This window comes from Odontomachus brunneus, unplaced genomic scaffold, assembly GCF_010583005.1.
Source record: "Odontomachus brunneus isolate Ranch 3 - 2012 unplaced genomic scaffold, Obru_v1 Obru_scaffold_001, whole genome shotgun sequence".
NCBI lineage: Eukaryota > Metazoa > Arthropoda > Insecta > Hymenoptera > Formicidae > Odontomachus > Odontomachus brunneus.
Genome location: NW_022639451.1, coordinates 5,618,915 through 5,639,419, shown reverse-complemented (window position 1 = coordinate 5,639,419; position 20,505 = coordinate 5,618,915). Strand labels below are relative to the sequence as shown.

Sequence of the window (20,505 nt, the reverse complement as noted above, 5' to 3'; positions counted from 1 at the left end):
ATTAAAGATCCACTCTGAGACCCGGACTCATATATTGAGAGGAAAATATCTAAAAAATAAAGAATATTTATCAGATAGATACTGATAACATATTTACTCAAATCTAAATTCTAATTTGATTAAATAGAGCGAACAATCGTTTCCAAACCAAGAAGCTAAGGTTTGAAGAAAATATATATTTTCTTATTTGAAGAAAATATATATTTTCTTATTTGAGAAAACATTTAATGTATAAGTAAATATGTTATTATAATGCCTACCAAATAAATATGTTATTATAATGCCTACCAAATAAATAATTTTTATCTTTTAAATATTCTTTCTCTCAATGTAGCCGTTGCTCGAAACTAATTTCGCGAGCGAAATACCCGGATATTAATTTAAGATGAAGTATCTTTTTCACGCAGTTGAAACATTATTATAAATATAACTATATGATAACATATGATGTGAGAAGAAGTATTAAAGAAATAAAAAATAATTATTTGTAATTACTAATGACATATTTACTAAAAAATCTAAATTTTTCTACTTAAATAGAATAAACGCTTTCATGTAGAATGCTAAAGTTTTAAAAAATGTATATTTTCTTATTTAAAAAATATTTTATATTAGTATAAAAGTAAGTACGCTCTATATATTAGTTATTCATCAAATAATCTTCTTTATTTCTATCTTCTTATATATCTTTTCTCTCGCACAGGTGTACCAAATAATTCAGTGGGAAAATTCTCATCCGGCTTCATTCTGCATTCAGTATCCGAATGTCTTACGTAAAGCAAGTGTCAGATAACAACAGAATCTTAATAAAATTATTAACAGGATCTTAATAAAATCTTTTGCGACTCCGAGTGATCAGATATTTTCAATTTGAGCGGGAGTTCAGCCTGAGAAGCGTTTCATCGACGTTTCGAGTATCTTGCGCATAGAATTAAATCGCCTGTCCGCATAAATTTCAGGGTCGATGCCGGGAAGCAGGCGGCTAAACACGAATAATAAACAGAACCTCGCGGACTATTCTCCAGGGGCTTTAAATCGAGCGAGGGCGAATCGAGCGCGGCCGCGCGAATTCTCCACGTCGTTGAATTTAACGACATTCCCGTGCTAGCGGGACGAGAACGGAGCAATGAGAGAATCCGCGTCGCCGACCCGTCCGAGCCGACCCTGTTTACGCGCGCTAATACGGCTGTGGTCGAAGTTGAACGGGGATCTGGGTCAGGTCTGGTGTTTGGAATCCTTGAATCGCGCGAGCGGGGAAAAAAAGAGCATTCGTTCTTACCGAATGGGAGAGTCTCCGGGACAGGCTTCTCCCAGGCCGGAGGATCCAGCCTACGCAACGCTTACCCCTGGCTGGCGCTATATGAGGTCGGCGCCGTTCCTCGGTACGGCCCGAGAAGAAGGGAGACAAGGATTCCGCGCGTACTTGCCACTCCGGCCGCTGTAGGTCACAGTCAAGTTGCGCTTTTCTTTTACGTCGACGACGGCGCTTACGTAATTTCGCGGAATATATACGCCGCCACGCGGCGAGACGGAAATTCCAGGCGGCGCGTGTTAGCTCTCGCATTCACTCGAGGCGACGATGCGCGTGTATTCGGCACACGCATGTAGTACGTGCGGGCGTGGGCGCATAACGGAATTTGCATCCTCCTTTTTACCGCGCATCCTGCAGCCGCTCTCCTCCTCATCCTCCCCCTCTCTTTTTCGTCGTCGCGCTGGAATTCCTACTCGGGATTGATGTGCATTGTCGGTAATAACGTCAGATATTTCATCAGGGCGAGCGAACGAGCGAGCGCGACGGGAGCGAGATCGGACAAAGCGAACGGCGTAAATTGAAGCAACGCGATTTGAATAGCGATGAGGCGTTAGACGCGTTACCGGCCGAGCGAGCGCAGGCCGTTGGCGCGTTTTTCGGCCTGTTTGAAAAGGCAGTCAACGGCGATGAATCGCCGCGATATATCTGTCAGTATCCGCGGTATCTCGCGCATCGATTGATTTCTCTTGATATTTTCGTGCTGTTGCGACGGGATCATCGCATAGTAATTCGCCGCATAATTCATCTGAGGCTCGCCTCAATATCCTCCACGTCGCGTGATATGCACATCGTAGGACAATGTAAACGAGTTCGGCTATCTCGCTCTTTCTCTCTCGTCAGTTTTCAGACTCGCGGAGACTCGCGTTACTCCCTGCGGCTCGCACGTTCGATAAGCGATGGAAGTGGAGCAGCAGATGATTGTCAATTTCAACGAAAACGATACGGTATCGGGGGAGGGATGGCGCGGCCCCTGCTTTCTCGCACCCATTCGCCCTGTTTCGCGGCGCCTAACGATCCGCCGGTTTCCCGGGAAAAAGAAATCGTGCACGTAAAGACCATCGTTACGTAACGATCGGCCGCGTAAGATTTCCAGCACGAAGCGCGAGATTTTATCGGCCGTCTGCTCCACATCGCGAGGAGCGTAATTCGGGACGACGAATTACCCCGTTACGACACTCGGGTTGAATATTCCACGAGGACGAGGAGCAAGCAGCAACTTTGTGCGGCTGTTTGCACTTCGCTATCGCCAAGAAAATCACCGGAACAATTCCTTTTCCCTCTCGCCTTCTTCCTCCGCGCCGATTATCCTCGCGAAGCATCTCTCTCCTGAAATCGTCCCAGGGATCGCGAAGCGTTCCACCAGGAATTCTCGCCCACGCAGCTGGTGCGTTATTCGAGCCGAGCGCAAAATCGAGATCGCGAAGGCGTCCTGGCCGAGCAGGCGCAGCGAGCAATCGAGCCGTCGAGCGTGGCGCTCGATAATAATCTCGATTCGCGCGCGCGCGCGCCGGATTCGTCGTGGCGTGTGCAGCCGGCAACATCGGTGGCGTCGGCGGCAGCACAATGTGCAGCTGCGTTCTGCACTAGATCTTGAACACTTTCAATGACAAGGCATAGACGACGGCGACGAGGCGGAGGCGACGAGGAGGAGGCGGCGGCGGCGAACGAGGAGAGGCCGAGCACGAATCGCGCTCGAGCCGAGTCGCGCGCGCACGACGGTCCTCCTACGGCTTTACCGTAGTACGATAAGACGAAGTAGGCCAGGCAAAAATTCGCCGATACCTCGCAAAAGTAGGTGGAAAAATAGAGGCGCGCGCGCGCGAGCGAGTGAGCAAACGTGATAGCGAAGTTTAACGCCGGCGGCGCTTTCTAGCCGCGAGAGCGCTTACGCAACGCTATTCGAATCGAGAAACGCTATTCTTCCCGCGCTTCGAGCGCGCTCACGATATATCGAGGGCCGTCATTTAAAACCCTTAGCTGGCCGAGCACTTGGCCGCGCGGAAGCAGAGTTGTTGGGTGTTCACGCGCGTAAATTGCCATACTTTACGCCTGCGTGTACAGTCAATGTAAACTATACAATACAGTCAATGTGTACAGTCAATGTAAACTATGTCACTCGTATAGACGATATATAGACGGGGAAAGAATTTGTGTCCGTTTAACGCTAACATATTCAACTATCATTTCATATATAAGCTATGATGTGCGATTTTGTTGAGAAAATTTTTAAGTCTTGAACTCTAACAATTCTTTTAGGATTTACTTGTTAGAGAAAGAACGTTAGAATTTTATTTGAATATTGCAATAGTCTCATAAGAAAACTATGATTGTTTTGGTGATAATATCTCCTCGCGACATTTAAAAACATAATTTTCTCAATCCAATATTTTGTGCTTCTCATATGTGAAAATTGGTGGCACTCTAGTGGCTCTCTGAAGAGGAATAGAGGTAAGAAAGTGGCACTCTGGTGACTCTCTTACCTTTCTTAGAGTTAAATCTACCAATTCAATTGTTATATCCATTGTACACAAATGAAGTAAAAATTTCATGCCACTTGTCATCCTGTTTCAACGTTACGTTTATAATTAATATTCAAAACCACAATTAATACCCACTACTGCAGCTGTCTCATAAATTAATTATCCATTTCTGCATATTTTACTGCAATTTACAATACAAAAGCCACGTAGTTTACATTACCCATAGATGGAAAGAGACTGTGCATACATCACGTAGGCAATGCGTAAACAATCCGCGTAGTAATCTGGAAATCTACGGAGTAACTCTGCGCGAGAGCGCGTATTAGATCGCAATCATCGATCGTTGCGATATTCACCGAAGTGGATTGAATAAGACAACTTTTCATCGACGCGTTAACGATTTGTAGCAATGTTCCATTTTTTCCTTAAATTTTGTTATTGCTCACGTAATAAATTCTCGCTCGATCGACTGTCGACATGAATCTCCGAATTATCTCCAATTAGGTTCTCATCGATTCGATTCCCATTGGCATGTTACATTAGCGCTTCATGTTGAAAACGCTAGTAAAATTCTCTTGAAAGTTGGTTCGCGCGTTCATTCATGTCAAAGGTTTCTCGCGACGCGTTGTTATCTTTCTCCCCCTTTTTCTCTCTTTCTCTCTTATTCAACGTACAGATAATATTCCGCTCGTGTCCGTGTTTTTACGTAAGCGAGGAGAACTGTGACATCAGTTTAAGAGTCGCGTGACGGATCTTCAGTAATAATTATTTCATAAGCCCAAGTGGGCAGCCCAGTCGCAACTACTTGCGGGCAATTTTCATAATTACAGCTGTCGACTTATTTAAAAATTCTTGCTCTTATTCCAATTTTTAATTATGATTGATGATCAAATAAACGACATAGTTAGAATCGGAGTTTTTCTTACAACCTTGGGGCGGACGCCTTAAAATTTACGGAATAACACAGATCCGTTTTACTTTCAAAAATCAATTTCGAGTGGCCGACACGAGAGCAGCGCTTGAAAGCTGTATTTTGAGTTAATTATAGGCCAATTAATCGATAAAAAATGAACAAACATCATACTCTGCTCATCAGGGGACAGACACGGCGATCAGTTCATCGAAATCCGAACTCATCGCAATTGCAAGCCCCGTCGAATTCAATTCCTGCCGAGGACGTGACGCGTACGCCTCGCCGCTGCATCGGTTTCTTCCGGTTCTCTCCGTGTCGACATTGCTGCATCGCTGTCCACCCGTTCGTCTCCTCCTCGTCGTCGTCGTCGTCGTCGTCGTCGTCGTCGTCGTCGTGGTGGTGTAAGCCGCGCGAAGTCGACGACGTATCACGACCAGCGGTGCAGCCGGTGGCGGCTAGACTCGCGCGCGCGGGTCGATGTATTCTCGGTTGTTTATTTAGGCCACGAGAGGTGAATCGTTCGCTCTCTTAACGCTGGCAAGCGGAACGCACGAACGGCGCACGCCCGCAAAAAGCGCGTGTACGACGTAGCGCGGCGCACGAGAAAGGGTTACGGACGTGTGTCGTGGATTGTCCGACGCCGCCGTCGCCATCGCCGTCGGCATATCAAAGACGCCCGGCCGAAGAAAAAGCAGCCCTTCCGTGAGATAACCGTCCGCGCACTTCACCCTATGTGTGAGCTGCCTTTTTTCTCCAATCTGCATTTTTTCTCTCTCTATTTTATCTCTGTTCTTCTTCTTCCATTCCTCCTTCTCTTTTTCTTTCATCATCATGTTTTATTTGTGTTTTATATGTGTACATCCCGCATTACACGAGCTACCTTACTCGGTAGTCTGTGCCCTTCTGCGCGCAGCCAATTTGGCGTCGATTATTCTCCCTTGCCATACTATCGAAATGTCGATGTTTCGAGAATATAAATGTTAAAATTGAAAAAAAGAAAATAAATAAAGCATTGTAACCAGTGTTGCCAGATAATTTGCTTCTACTGAGTGTCGAACCACAATGTGCTAGCCAGATCGCTGCTGGTCACAAATATTATCATGGATATGTATCTTGCGCATCAAGAATCGTCAATTGTAATGAGTCTGGTACAATTGTATCAAAACTGGACAACAGCGATTGCAATACAGAGCACTTTTCAGAAATTACGTTTCAGAGCTGTAGAACAATTTTTACCGGTCATTTTCAACCGCGACGACATGGACGTTTAATAACAAGACGGGTAGTATAGTAGTAGAGCTTGGATAAGTAGTAGAAAGCTTATATTTGTGTGTTGGCACAAAAGAGAGACATAACAATATCATGTTTATTAATATTCCACGGAATATTATAGATTTAGGAGTGTGGTTCATTTTCGATAACTAGTCTGCAGCGGTCCTCTACTAATGTATATCCTGTGGGGCATCTATTCCGAAACCTGATTATACGCTGATGAACAATTTTGTCAGAAAGAAGAGATTCCGTTGTCGCGCCTGCGATTCCCAGAAGTAAGAAGGCCATTGCCAACAACGACCACAAATTTATGAGCTTCATCTGAAAGCAATTATCGTTGGGAGGAAAATTCGACGAAATTAGTGACACCTAAAACACGTCAGGTGCGAACTGAGCGTACATCGACACGCTATCGCGATGAGTGTGAGAACGTGTGACTAATAGCGCGATATATTTGACATTTAATTGCAACGAGAAAAGCGGTGCTCGACGCGAGAGCGTATTACGTTCGGGCAAAGTGGCAGAATGAAATGAGAAAGGAAAGCCAGGAAAAGTTTCGCGAAGACCTCGCAAAGTCGCCAGTCCGATGGCGTGAGCGGAAAGTTCGATGCCATTGACAAGTTTCGCGTTTAAGTACGCGCTTAAAGCGACGAGACAACGCCGCCGAAACTATTTGCGACTGACATTTGAAATTCTGTCGCGGATCTCCGATCGCACGTCTAATTAAATTCGCGGAAGAGAAAAGACTTCAATCGCGGTGGAATACTGACAGAACGAGACAATGATTGATCCAACCAAAACTATAATTATTTTTTACCCCAAGCATAGTAAAATGGCACACGGAAAAAAAATGGCACACGGTTTGGTTGAATTAACCAAATATCTGGTCGAATATGAACGATCCAGAAATTCCGATTGAATTAACTCGAATTCTGTTTAAGTTAACAAGATTTTTGGTTGGCTTAAACAGAATTCGGGTTACTTCAATCGGAATTTCTGGATCGTTCATATTCGACCAGATATTTGGTTAATTAATTAAACCTTTTTTTCCGGAATGACGCGCGCGTGAGGTTATTATCACTAACGTTGCAGTAGAATTTCGTGAAAAAACTTTTCTCAATCATGACTTATCGTAATTATTTCGACATGCGATTATATAATTATGAGTACGACGTACATTTTGTTATCAGTGAAGCAATCGGAAGACGAAGCGTCGTGCAGCTTCCACCGATCTTCTCGCGAAATCTGAACGGCAGCGAGATCTTAGAACAGCATTTACGTGTCCTTACCGAATGTGTGAATTGAAAAAAAATAACTATATCACACGGAAAGTCCGTCACGTTACGCGAGTTGTTCCCAGAATTCTAATGAAAGCAGCGCATAATTATATCCGCAACGTGCGTCGTGTGTCATTAGCATTTTGAGTCGATATGATACTCGCAGAACTTACCGGGGCAGAGCGAAAGAGAGAGAGAGAAAGAGAGATGCACCGTGTGAATTGTGAAACAAACGGTGAACGTCGCTTCGGATGATTTTCCGCAAACTGAACGGGAAATGGACGAATGTTAAATTATATAAACCGATAAAACCGCGCCGACGAACGAGAGAAAAAACAAAAAAAGAATTGCGACCGAATAGCGCGATAACGGCGGCGAGGGGATGAGGGGGGGGGGAGGAGGTGAGGGTGATGGGTCAGCTGAGTTAACTAAAAATATTCGAACGGCGATACCGTTACACACAAAATTGCCGATACAACATGCAGGCAGCGAGCCGGAGTGAGTCACGCGGAGAGATTGTATTATTTGCGCGTCTATCGCCGCGATCGTGTAAACACGCGGGGCACACTTCGACCTCGTTAACCGCGCAATTTCGCGCAAATTTGCCGTTGCCCCTCAAATCATTTGTCGAATCACGCACGAATCGAAAGATATTATCCCGGAAACGATTTCTCTTTCGTTCGCATTAACCTAAGCGGCCGGATAATGCTGTGTGTATGTGTGTGTGTTTGTGCGTTTATTAAACGGCCAACACACGTAGAAGCAAAAACTCTTTCGCAAAATTCGCGACATTTCACGAGCGCGATCGCGCGCAAAACGGAAAGGAGAAAAGAGAGAAAGACCGATCCACGTAATAGTTGACAACGGCCCGCGTCAATAAGCTGCGTCCGAGATATATCAAGTGTCATTCAGATAAAATACGAACGCACCGCGGAACAACTCGTCAAAGATGACTTCTCGCGGAGCGACGAGAGCCGTACGCGATCGTTAATTCCTCGCGACCATCCGCTGACGTATACTCCCACCAATTAAGAAATCCCGAAGAAAGATTCCATAAATCAAGAAGACAACTTCGCGAGTTGATATCTTTCCAAACTCGACACGTCGGCTTCTCTCGGACGCTGTTCGACGTCGAGTTCGTCCACTTTTAGACGGACAATCCATTTGGCACAAAGAAGGAGAAGAAAAAGAGAATAAAAAGAAAGAAAGAAGGGAGCAAGGCAAATCCAAGTTTGGTATTTTAACACATGAGTGTGAAGATCTAGCTAAAGCTCTGTCGGCACGTTGAAACGTGTTGATTCAATGCGTTTAAACGCGTTGATTAATTTAAATCAACGCGCGTTGTTCGACAAGCACACGTGTTGACACGTTTCGAAATGCGCTGTGATTTGCGCGGCAAAAAACAGCTATAAAAGTAGCTTCTCAGGCAAAGCGCGCACTTATGCGCGCGAAAGTAACCCGCTTGGATTTTGCAGTGTGCGCGAACGTGAAAGTGAACCGACGATTGCGCGCTGGGCGACAAAGTCGAATTCGACGTGACGATAAGCTCTCAAAATAATAAAGCGCAAGGCATAGGGAATTGTTGAGGAGTGTCGAATTCGTTCCGATTTCCTCCCGCTAATCGCCGACGAGGCTCACGTTTCGCCGCGTATCGTAATAAAATATAACGCGGCGGGCTGCTCGGAGTGGAGTGCTCGCTCGCAGTCGAGTGCATTCCAATCGGCGCCGCGCGTCGAATACGGCATTCTAAGCTGCGAGGCGGTCACCGGTCGAGGGTCGCGGCAATTACGACTAATTAGCGAACGCGGCGGCGGCGGCGGCGGCGGGCGCGCGACAGATGTAAATGAGAGGTGGGTGTCCGGGAAAAGGCCGCGCTGTCGTCGAGCGCTGCGATTGCTATTGCAATCGCGCTCGCCGCATATTATTATTACCGGCGTGCTCGAATTGGCATTAACATTCACCGATGCACTCTCGTTCTCTTTCTCACTCTCGCATAGCGGCAGCAGCCGTCGCCGCCGACGTAGAGCGCGAGCCGCGCGCCGTTTTCGTAACGTGACTTTGTATCATGAACTTTTCGATGACGTTTGCGCAATCCTATCAGTCGGCCAATACAAGCACGAGCTCGTGCGCGCGAGAGAGCATGCACATGTGTGCGCCTCTCGATGACGTGTGAACGTTCTCCTCCACGAGATAACGCCTGTTGGTAGTAACGCCTGATAACGAACGTTGGGAATTTACGGACGCGCTAATCGCACTTCACTCGCTGAATATCGAAGCTATGATCTTTGTTTTTTTTTTTTCACAATCGGATAGACGAACTCGCAAAGTCTTCCTTATTTTTGCAATTCATGCAAATAGCAGTTCACGCTAGTTTCCTAGTTTGCAGAATAGATATCAGATTCTGCGAATTTCCCACGTGCAGTGACCGCAGGAAAAACGTTGGAGTTCCAAGCAGCTTTGCTCTCTTCAGTTACTGGACAAACTGTCCAATAACTGCTCGAAAATTGCATTTCCTCGTGCAGATTTCCGCCAGGGGACTAGTGTATTACATATCGATTATAAACACCAGAGGCTTTCGCAAACTCCTCGCCTGGCACTTCGCAGAATTCGACATCTGCTGAGCGACAGGGCGACGCGAGTCGAGAAAATTGAATGCAATTCGCGGCTTCTGTGTCGAGAGAGCAGGTTGAGAGAGAAAAGGGGGAGATTTGATCGTTCTCTGCCGGCGATTCCGATCGCGGCGGCCACTTTGTTGTTGCATTGCAAAACGATCGGCTCGTTTGACGGCGGCCGGCGTGCGCTATCGATTACGCAACTGGTGAAACTATCGGCTACCTGTCGGCCGGTAGATGCGCGCGCGGTAGCTGCTCCACGGGGTCGATCACCCGGCGCGCGCGGTCACGGTACCGAAACGGCGATCGGCACCGGCGAGCCGTAAATCGCCCTCGCTCGAGGCAAAGGCGGAACGATTCGACAGGCGGGAGATTAATCGCGGTACATTAAATTCGAGTTAACGTTAACGGCGGGGCACGCGCGCGAACGATCGTTTCCGATTTCGCCGTTCGCGCTGGTAGACTGCAATCTGGACTTTAATGTTAATGACGGGAGATTATAGAGTGAGTGAGCGAGCGAGCGAGCGAGAAACAGAGAGAGACAGAGAGAGACAGAGAGAGAGAGAGAGAGAGAGAGAGACACAGAGTTCAGTACAAACTCTGAGTGAAACGTAGACTCAATTACCAATGCCCGCTACTCGCACATCGTGACTGCTGATCGGGCTGCCCGAAACTACCTTTTCATTTGTTAATTCGCGATTACACAAACCTGCCGTTTATCCACCGAGCCTGTGCTTAACTTATCGCGCACTCTTCGGCACTCGCCGCCGTTTAGCGCAGCTCGTAACTCGTGACCCGTGAATACGACCCGAAAATACCTAGTTCAGAACTGGAAGGCGTCGGTGTCCGCGTGCCAGCCATGCAACCGGCCTTCCTTCCGATTCTCGAAGCTGAAGCAACGTCTTATCGTGCGTGTTCTTCGCGTGAACTGACGGATAGAGCTCGACCAGCTGCCAGCTGGTAACGGAAAAGTTACAACACTTCTTCAATGAGCCTCGCAACGTATTCGTACACCCAACGAGAAAACCTATTTCTTAATAATGATGTGTATGTGGAGAAACAAATTTTCTCGTCAGATATCTGAAGCATTCCAGAGTGATGAAAGTGTTGCGAGCTTTCCGTCGTTGGATTATCGAGAGTTTGGCGTTGAATAGCGCTCGCGCGTTCGCCGATGCCTTCCGTAAATAAAAAAAGACGTCCGGAAAAAACAAGCCGATATCGGCTGCACCTCTCGGGCGGAATTACGCGATGGGTCTCTCCGCGGGTCTCTCAGGCGACAGTAGTAGCAGCCGGCAACGGCCAGCCCATTAGAGTTATGCAACTAGTGAAACTATCCTGGCGACGCGCTGCCACTGCCATCGGCGCGGCCAGGTCGCTCACTCGTTCGCTCGTGCTCTCGAGACCCCCGCGTGTAAGTTTATTGCCAAAGTTTTCGGACACAACGACCGCGGGTAACCCTGGACACGGGGAACGGGCCAACGCGCATTCGCGTTGCCGAGCCCGCTGCTAAGTGAGCGAGCCTGTTGGTGTCGCGGAACGACGTAATCTCATCGGTCGATTGCTTGTCGACCTGTCGACCTGCCTTTCCACTCCTCTTCCCTACCAAATATACTCGTCCTCTTGATTGACGCATAGATGTGATTGACTTGTTTTTGCGCACAGGGATGCATGGACCAGATCGTCATACGCGTTAATCGCGAATTCTGCACACACAAAAATGTCATTCCGCTGCTAAGGAAAGCCATTTTTCCGTTTGCTTTTCTCCTGTGAGACTAATGATTATTTTCAGCAAAGAATGATTTCTTGATAATCTAGTTACAAAGATGGAAAAAGTAGAAGAGAAGTCTTCAACAGTCTTGTAATAGAAAAATTGATTTTCTTTACGAGAATCTTATAAAATTCTATTGAAAAGAACGCCGCCCCGACTCTATGCAGTGGGCGATCCAATTTTTTATTTTTAATTTCGTATTCTCGATTGGAATATGATCCTAACATTCTGAATCCTAAACTTATTAGGATTCCAGAATGTATTTTAAATAAATTTGATATTTGTAGGAACTTGTGAAATATTTGCAACAAGTAACATTTATTTAAATGCAACGTGTATCTTTCTGTGTGTGAAATATTTCTTCTCTTTCTCCAAAAGAAGTCTATTTACAAAATTTGAAGCAAGTCGGACGTTTTTGAAGAAAAAGCCCGGATTGGACTAAGCTTAAAATTGACTTGCAGCTGTCCTTCGACTACTACTCAATTATTACGTATAATATATCGTCTGTTGTATTGATCGTTAAGCGTTCAATAAAGTAATAATAACAATAATCATTATTCAAGTAACCGAGAAAGCATTAACGGAATTATCGAGTAGTCTACACTGATTGATTACTTCAATCGCACATGGAGCACACACACACACACACACACAGACACAATTAAATACTATCAACCAATCGCCAGGTGCGTTGGATAGATCGATCAGAATATTCGGGTCGTCGTGGCAATGAGGAGAGGAAACAGACTTTCGCGAGCAGTCCGATTAGATTGAAATTATTATGCAGTTAGAGTTCTCGCGCATTAAACTGTCCCTTTCCCCGCCGCCTGAAGCCCGAGTCGCCGAGAGTCACCGGAATTCATGCCCGACGATAATCGCGCGATCTCCGAGATCGCGTGGCCGAACGCGGCCTCGGAGATACCTAGATACAGAAATAGGCACTTTTACCGACACCCACGACAGGTCGCGGTACCTGTTTCACCGCGTCTTTCCGCCCTCGCCGTTCCGCTCCCTTCCCCTCCCTCCTCTTCCCTTCGCGAGACCGCCGCGCCTTCCGAGCTGGCACCGCGAAAGTAGGTGGGAAGGCGGTGGTGTGCCGGGAAGGAGGAAGGAGGGAAGACGGGGAAGGGGGTTGGCGGGGGCGTGGAGGGGGGGAGGAGAGGGCGAGGGTAGAGACCGCGCGACTAGAGCGTTAAATAATCGCTCTAATTAGGTTATCCACGAGGAAATGACCTATGCGAGAGGCCCGAGAGAGCTCGCGGGATCGAGAAGACCCTCTGCCTCGTCTTCGTGACTCCTCCGTCGCGGGCGCCCCACCTTTCCACCTAGCGAAACCGCTCGTCCACCTCCTCCCCCTCGTCCCCCTGCACCTCCCCCTTCCCCCGCTCCCGTAATCCCTCTCGCATCCTCCCGACCGCGTAACTCTGCCAGATCGGTCGATCTGCCGTAATGACGTAGAGAGGAATTTATTTGTACCGGACAGTGAAGCTCAACTCCCGCCATCGCCGCCTTCTCGATGCCTTCGACTCGATCCTCTCCCCCGTCCCTTCTCCCTCTCTTGAGCTGAAGGCTACGATCATCCGCAAAAGTTTCGCGGTCTTCGCGAAAAACGTACCCGCGAGCGTCTCTGCAAGTGTTCGCACGAGTTTTTCCCCAACGAGTGCGAGACGCCGGCGCTTCCTCGGAGGAAAGAAATCGCGACAGCTGCAAAAATCGACTTGGCAGATGTCGGGACTACTCGAGTGGAAAACTAGCTGGCCGAACTGAGTAGGAGCTAATAGTCGGCTGATATAGACTAGATAAAATTTTCTAGCTCATTATCGGCTAACAGTGATGTCATTGGCTTGACGGATAATTATTCACTCTGAACTATGGAGACACATTTGCGATCCAGCCGTTGTCTACTCATTATATGTCAACGATGGAGTCAACATATGATGGAGTAAATGGCGCTATCTATTCTAGAATATACCATCTAATCGTTATTGTCGCCGCTAACAATTTAGAAAATTAGGTAACAAACCAAAATTGACACTGCGTTAATTTTTGTTAAATCTCAAGAGAAGCAAGACTGGCACGTTACATTGCTGATTAATAACTGTTATTAGAAATTATATATGATTTCTCATCTCATAACTGTAACTTCGTTCATTTAACCATCAGCTGACTTATTCATCCAGCGACTCGGAGAAGTGAGCAGGATAAAAAACAAAAGAACGTGATAATTTATCAATAATTTTAGATCATACGAACGGCATGTACGTGAAAATTGCAGCTTTACTGTGATGACGCGCACGCTGATGAAATTTTAATAGACGGGCCAGACGGTTCTCTCCCAGCCACGTGACGCGCGACTTTATCTGTTCATTTTTTAATAAATATTCTTATTTTATTGCACTCGGCTCGGTTTAACACTCTGACATATTTAATAGTCTGATGTACATTTTGTGCCACCGGTCCGTCGATAAGAACAAATTTGGAGACTGATTTAACAGAGTCTCGCAAACGCGGTGAAGTGTTTTTGCAAAACGCGGATTATTTCGTGCGGATTTCCAAATACATTATTAATACCATGTACTATTAATACAAGAGCGGAGAAATATATGTATAATTTATACAGTTATATGATATACATATTAACAAAATCAAAACGTTTTCATATATATTTTTCGCTCCCGATTTATATTATACGTGTGTCAGAAATATTCTCAGTACGTCTACGTCTAGATTTTGATTTTTTGATGGATTTCGATTCTCTACCAACGCGTCTCCTAAGAAGCTACAATTTGCACGTGTAATTTACTTCGATCACGCTACACAATCCGCGTACAGGCTCTTAAACAGGCCCTTTTTACACGTTGAGAGGAGTAATATCTAAAATAAAAAGAATATATATTCGGTTGGTACTAGTAACACATTTACCGAACTCCACATTCTTTCATATGAACAGAACGAGCAAGCGCTATCATGAAAAGCCAAGGAATCTCAAGAAAATGCAAATTTCCTTATTTGAAAAATATATTTGATATCAGTATAAATAAACAGTATATAACATTGACTAAACCCACCGAGCAAATATTTCTTTTATTTCTTAGACATTTCCTATATAGTGTATGTACCTTTCACTTGATTAGATACCAGCATAGCCTTCCCTAGGTGCATTTTTTATGGCGTAATTCACGTTGTATACCGCATCCCCCTCGGGCGCCATTCATTACGCAAACGAGATGCTCTCTATACGAGGAGATAATAGTCGAGATCAAACGGAGGAGGCGGGAGACAATCCGATTGTGTCTCTTCGCGCGGACGGGACACGCCAAGAAATCCGTCGTTTTGCAAAGATACGACCGAGAGAACCTCCCCTCAAGCTTACTTCCCTCGAGCGATCGTTCGACCCGCTCTCGCATTGCGCAATCCGCGCGTGCAGTCGCGCGCGTTACGTAAAACCTTGTTAGGAAAAACGTGTGCGACTTTACCGATCGCCGTCAATTTCATTAATTATCACGGTGAGAGGAGTAGGTGGGGACGACCGCGAGATTGAGGGGGAAAGAGTCAAATCGCGGGGGGCAACGCGTTTCCGCCCGGCGCGCGCTATTTTTCCCGTTTTTCCCCGCCCTCTTGCCGCTCCTGCCGGTCGGCGTTACTGCGACCGGCCGCGTTAAATAACCGTTTAATTGCGTTATGCAACGGGAAGTGGCGAAGTGACCCGGCCATTTCAGCCAGTCCGGCTGGGCGCCGCCGTTCTGCGCGCGAGTCCCGCGGATTACGTTTCGTGAATGAGTCGGAAGGAAGGAACCCGAGTCGAAATTGTCTACTCCCTCTACTCCCGGCCACTGAACTCTTTCTTAATATCTGCAGGAAAGAATACTTATAAATTTATCCGCGGAATGTACAAGACTTATTTCGCTGAAAAATAAACTCTGTTTCGCAAACATAAGTCCTATTTCACGTAGAAATGTGAACTTTGTATCTCACAAATAAATTTTCAAATATTTCCGCTCAGCGTTTATATTTCGAAGGATCAATATACGTGTGATACACGTTGAAACTGAAAGTCCCACTTAGAGCCTCTAAATGGCAGAACACACAAAATGCCACTTGTGCACTGAGAGAAAGATACGGCTGATGTAACTAAAATTATAGCTGTTTTCCGTCTCAAACATAATCTTTTGGTAGTCCTAATATGAAAACAGCAATAGTACCATACATATAAAATTATTGTCACTAACATTAGAATTAGTAGAATTTAATAAAAAAAAGAAATATTTTTCTTCATTATAATTTACAGTAATTATTTCTCTGTGTGTGATTCAGCTGCAAATACACCAAACATTTTTTCTTCAGTGTAAATTCTGAAGAGTGTAAATTTTTAAGAAGTTGATAAAGACTACTGTCTTAAAGTATAGGGGTGAAGGAGAAGTCGCAAGTCAGTATCGAAATTTCGACTCGGGAAAGCAGGAAGGAAGGAAAGGGCGAACGAATGAACAACCGGTTGATTGGTCGGTCAGTTGGCGCGACAAAAGAAATAATATCCGATAAGCACCGCACACTCTCGATTTCATTGAGCCGCGGGGAAGATAGGCCATAAACTTCGCGTCTATACCACCTACGGCTACGCCTACTCTATTCCGCTTGAATCATCGCGCACGGAGCCCGTTACATAAAGGACGAGACGTAATACTACCAAAATAAGACGAAGCCTCGTCAACGACTATGCGCTCTGTTAGCGAGCTTGGGTTCGGAATTATCGCATAATCGGAATTTTAATTGCCGCGTCTGTTTTGTGAGTACACCAAGGGAAAGAGACGCTTGATCTATCTAAAATTATAGTTATATTTTCAGCCGCAATTAATTTCTGTGGTAAAAATGGTAGCAGTAATAATCATCGATTATCATCGCTAACATTGTAGTAGAATTTAATAAAGAATAGTTTCCTCGACTATAATTCATAGAAACAATTTCTCTATGTGATTATAGTTACAAATACCAAACATTTTTTTCTCGGTGTAAATTCACGTGGATTTAGATAGCGTTGCCTGACAACAAAAAATGAAGCAACGAGTGCGTGAAAATTTCGGAGATCCCTGATGTGAAAATCATGGAGTGATACAATCAGTGACGGAAATGTGGCAACGCCTTTACTTCGATAAATTTCAAAACGCGCACAGCATTTAACAGGAAAGCTAGTCTTCTGAGAATTTCTGGAAACAGGTTCTTTCGTTGATATGAACGTGTTGCGAAAATCATTAACCTTTAGAAGGCCGGAAAACCACTATAGTGGTGGTAGACAACAGTTAGTTGCATTCATGTTCTACACTTATCTACTTATATGCGTAAAGGTATTCACACATCCAGATACAAGTTTGCACCCACTATCCTCCCCATCCCTCTCCTCTTCCCTCTATTTGCTATTTTTTTTCTAATATAACTATATAACGATATAACTATAAATTCTAATTACTAATAATTCTAATAATTTACAAAAGCTGACAGTTCCATCTTATTCAGCGACCTCGAAAACCTCTAGAAACCTATTTTTTTCAAATTTCAAAATTTTAACATTGTCTTTACCCACCACTTAAGTGGTGGTCTCCGTGATCGGTACTTTGTATACGATGAATATACGATATAAGGTACATTTTTTATCAATTTTCTTCGTAGAATCTGGTATCTTAAATACCTGCCCTCTAATGATTAAAAACAAAACCGCTTTCGAAGATCTCAAGAGTCTTGTACCTCTAGATATTCTCGAATTTTCAAGAAAGCAATGGAATTGTCTAATATCCATATTCATATCGGATTAACACCCGACCTAATCCGGATAATGACTCCTAATCTAGAAACCATGTAGATGATACATATGTTGAACAAGCTACAAAAAATTTCGTCGATGTCTCTAATGGTTCTCGAGTTATGAGGAAATATGCGAACATACACACAGGGCAAACTCAGGGAGAAACTCCTTTCTCTGAAGTCGGTTAAAAAAGCGTTGCAAACTCCCTGCCACTGATTGCACACGTTCGCGAGATCAGACGAGAATGGAGAATCATTGATACAATTGTGGACAGACACTGCGACGCGGTCTTTCATTTTCCGCTCTTTTCGAGCATCTGATATAAACTGGCGTCTTCAGAAAGCGCAGTTCCTGCTGCACAATTACCGTCGCGTCGCGTATTTTTATTGACCTCTCGCTTGCCGTTTTCGTGTCCATTCCGCGCGTCCCGTTTGCTCGCGATCGCGACAATTTGTGTCGAATGCTGCGAACTCGGGAGCAACTGTTACGTTACCGACCGTGTTACATGCGTGCCCCGGTGGGGAAATGTCAACACGGCCGAAGCCGGCCAAGTGTGCGGGATTAACGCGACGCGATTGAGAGCGGATCGATCTTTGCGAAATGATAGGGATTTCCATTTTCTTCTTTTCGATTGCGGCCCGCGATCGCGCAACGGCCGGTTCACTTGCATGTTCAGGAAGTGAGTTCCCCCGCTAAGTGAAAGTCGTTAGTCCGGAGTATTAAACCGAGTAAAGATAGCTCGTTGCACGGGCGGCAGCGCGCGGATGCACGCGGACGAAACGGCCGCGTTTTACTCGCACGTAACCGGTACGCTCTGCGAATTTTCTTCTCGCGTCGCTTCCGCGGATACAAAGTTCAAAGTTTAGTCCAAGTGCCGTTCATACGTGCGCGATTCAAGTCTCGAACCTTCTACACTGAGAGAAAAAGTATCTAAGAAAATAAGTAAATATTTATTCCGCGGGAATATTAATAACATATTCATTTATACCAATACAGAAAATTGTTTCTAATAAAAATATGCAATTTCTAGAATCTCAAGAAAACTTTAGCCTTTTACGAAAGCCATTATTTATTCTACTTAAATAAAAGAATTCAGATTTGAATAAATATGTTATTAGAGTACCCATCAAAAAAATTTTATATTTTTTAAATATTTTTTACTCAAAGCTATAAATTCTTGAAAATTTTCCAAGAGAGTTCTATTGCAAAAAGAAAAAAGAAAAGAAAAAAATCGTCACATCAGTCACAAGTGAAGCGTATTATTATTATTATATTGTTATTATTACTTAGATTTGTTAAATCGATTAATTTTTTCTCATGTAATAACTATTAAGGTACAAAGTATCAAAGTAGCTTGACATGTAATCCTTGGCATTCTTATTGTTTTGATCTTCTCGAATACGAATATTTAAACACACACTTTCATAACATAAAATATAAATATACACATATCTTAAATATTTAATGAGCAAAACGATAAGAATGTCCAGGATTAAATACGTATCATTTGTGCTTTTACCTCGCCGCAAAGAAAGATACTGCGATCGCGCCTGATAGATTTCGCATTTCGTACTCGGCTCGCCGTCTCCACGCTTGAAATTTTAATCGATCTATCTCTTTTTCCATCGACCATGCCTGAGAAATCCGCTCGCCACCGTCGGCGACCGCCATTCCTCGGTTTCAAGAAAGTATCGATTTTCCGATTGCGACACGCGACAGGTACAGGAGGAGAGAACGCGACGCGACGATGAGAACCTTCGCGGAAGAGAGAGCGACCGGTCGCTGGCCTGCGCGCAATACTTTCGTGCGAACGTGGCCACGCAGCCGTGTTGATCGGTTGCATAAGCGCTCAAGGAGGTCCAGGTAATGGTGCGTGCACGCGTATCGCATTATTTCCCCCCGCGTTCAAGAGCATTCGGCGGCCCCATTGTCAAGTTTAAGCGGCCGAATTTTCGCGGGCGTGTCACGCCCGGTCGTTTCCGTTCGTGGGCGCGCTCTCTTTCCATGCTCTCTTTCCAGGCTCGCCTGAGAAAATTGACATCTTCTCGATTGTGTCCAAGTGGACAATCTAGGAAACGTCTGCGTAGCGCGCGAGACGAAGATCGATAGACTTCACCGAATTTAGACGAGGGGAACCGACGGCGCGAAATTGTCGAATCAGCGATATTTTGAGAACGACCGACCGTAGAACGGCTGTGTCTACTAGTTGTTGAAAAGGAAGTGATCTGCCGTCGAGACGACGTCTCTCGTAACTCGTATTTCATCGCGGGAACAAACAAGTACGACAGGTGTACGATCGCGTCAACGGCGTCAATTTTACGTAATGCCTGTCATTGAAAGCGCAAATACGGTGTAATTGCAGGAGCTCGATGTTAGTACATCAGAATTGCGAGCTGTTTGATGTTTTCCTCAACTACGAACAATGCGCAGGATGAACCAATCACTACTTTGATTATCTGTCAGCAAAGTGGTATGATCCGTTGACACGAACGGAAAATCTCAGCTTGATAAAATCTAATCCAACAAACTGATTACGATAAATTCCAACCTACACGCTTTTTCAAAGAGATCTCGATGAACTTCAGCTACAAACTTTTTGAATTGGAATCATCAAGAATATTCAAGTATATGATCTACACTTGTGTAGCAAACACACGAGTGGAGGCTCAAGGAGAAAAAGTGAGAAAAAGGGATCCGCAGTCGCACGGATGAGCGAAGAGGTCGGATCTCGAGGACGCGATTACGCCTCTTCGCCAGCGATCGCGGTCGAAATCCGCGCGAGATGACGCCCCACGGAAACGGAAATATCAAAGCCGCCTCTATTTCAAGTCCCTTTCTCTCTCTTTCTTTCTCTCTTTCTTTCTCTTTCTCCATGCCGAATCCGAAGACATCACTGTAATAGAGCGACCGGCGCTCGCTGGTATGAGGCGAGAGAAAGTGAGAGGACGCCGGCTGTCGGAAGAGCGCGACGAGGAGAGTAAGAAAGAATTGAAGAGAGAGAGAGAGAGAGAGAGAGAGAGAGAGAGAGAGAGAGAGAGAGAGAGAGAGAGAGAGAGAGAGAGAGAGAGAGAGAGAGA

At 45.3% G+C, this 20,505-nt stretch overlaps 1 protein-coding gene and 1 long non-coding RNA gene across 7 annotated transcripts in view; one reads left to right on the top strand and one right to left on the bottom strand.

The window, feature by feature from the left end:
- LOC116854007 (hormone receptor 4-like) overlaps positions 1-20,505 on the top strand; it is a 246,428-nt gene that overhangs the window by 105,769 nt on the left and 120,154 nt on the right. The window lies entirely within an intron of this gene.
- On the bottom strand, positions 6,011-7,536 carry LOC116854063. The gene is made up of 2 exons (XR_004380072.1): positions 7,428-7,536; positions 6,011-6,298 (listed from the first exon to the last, which is right to left on the bottom strand). It is a non-coding gene; the product is annotated as an uncharacterized LOC116854063 (long non-coding RNA).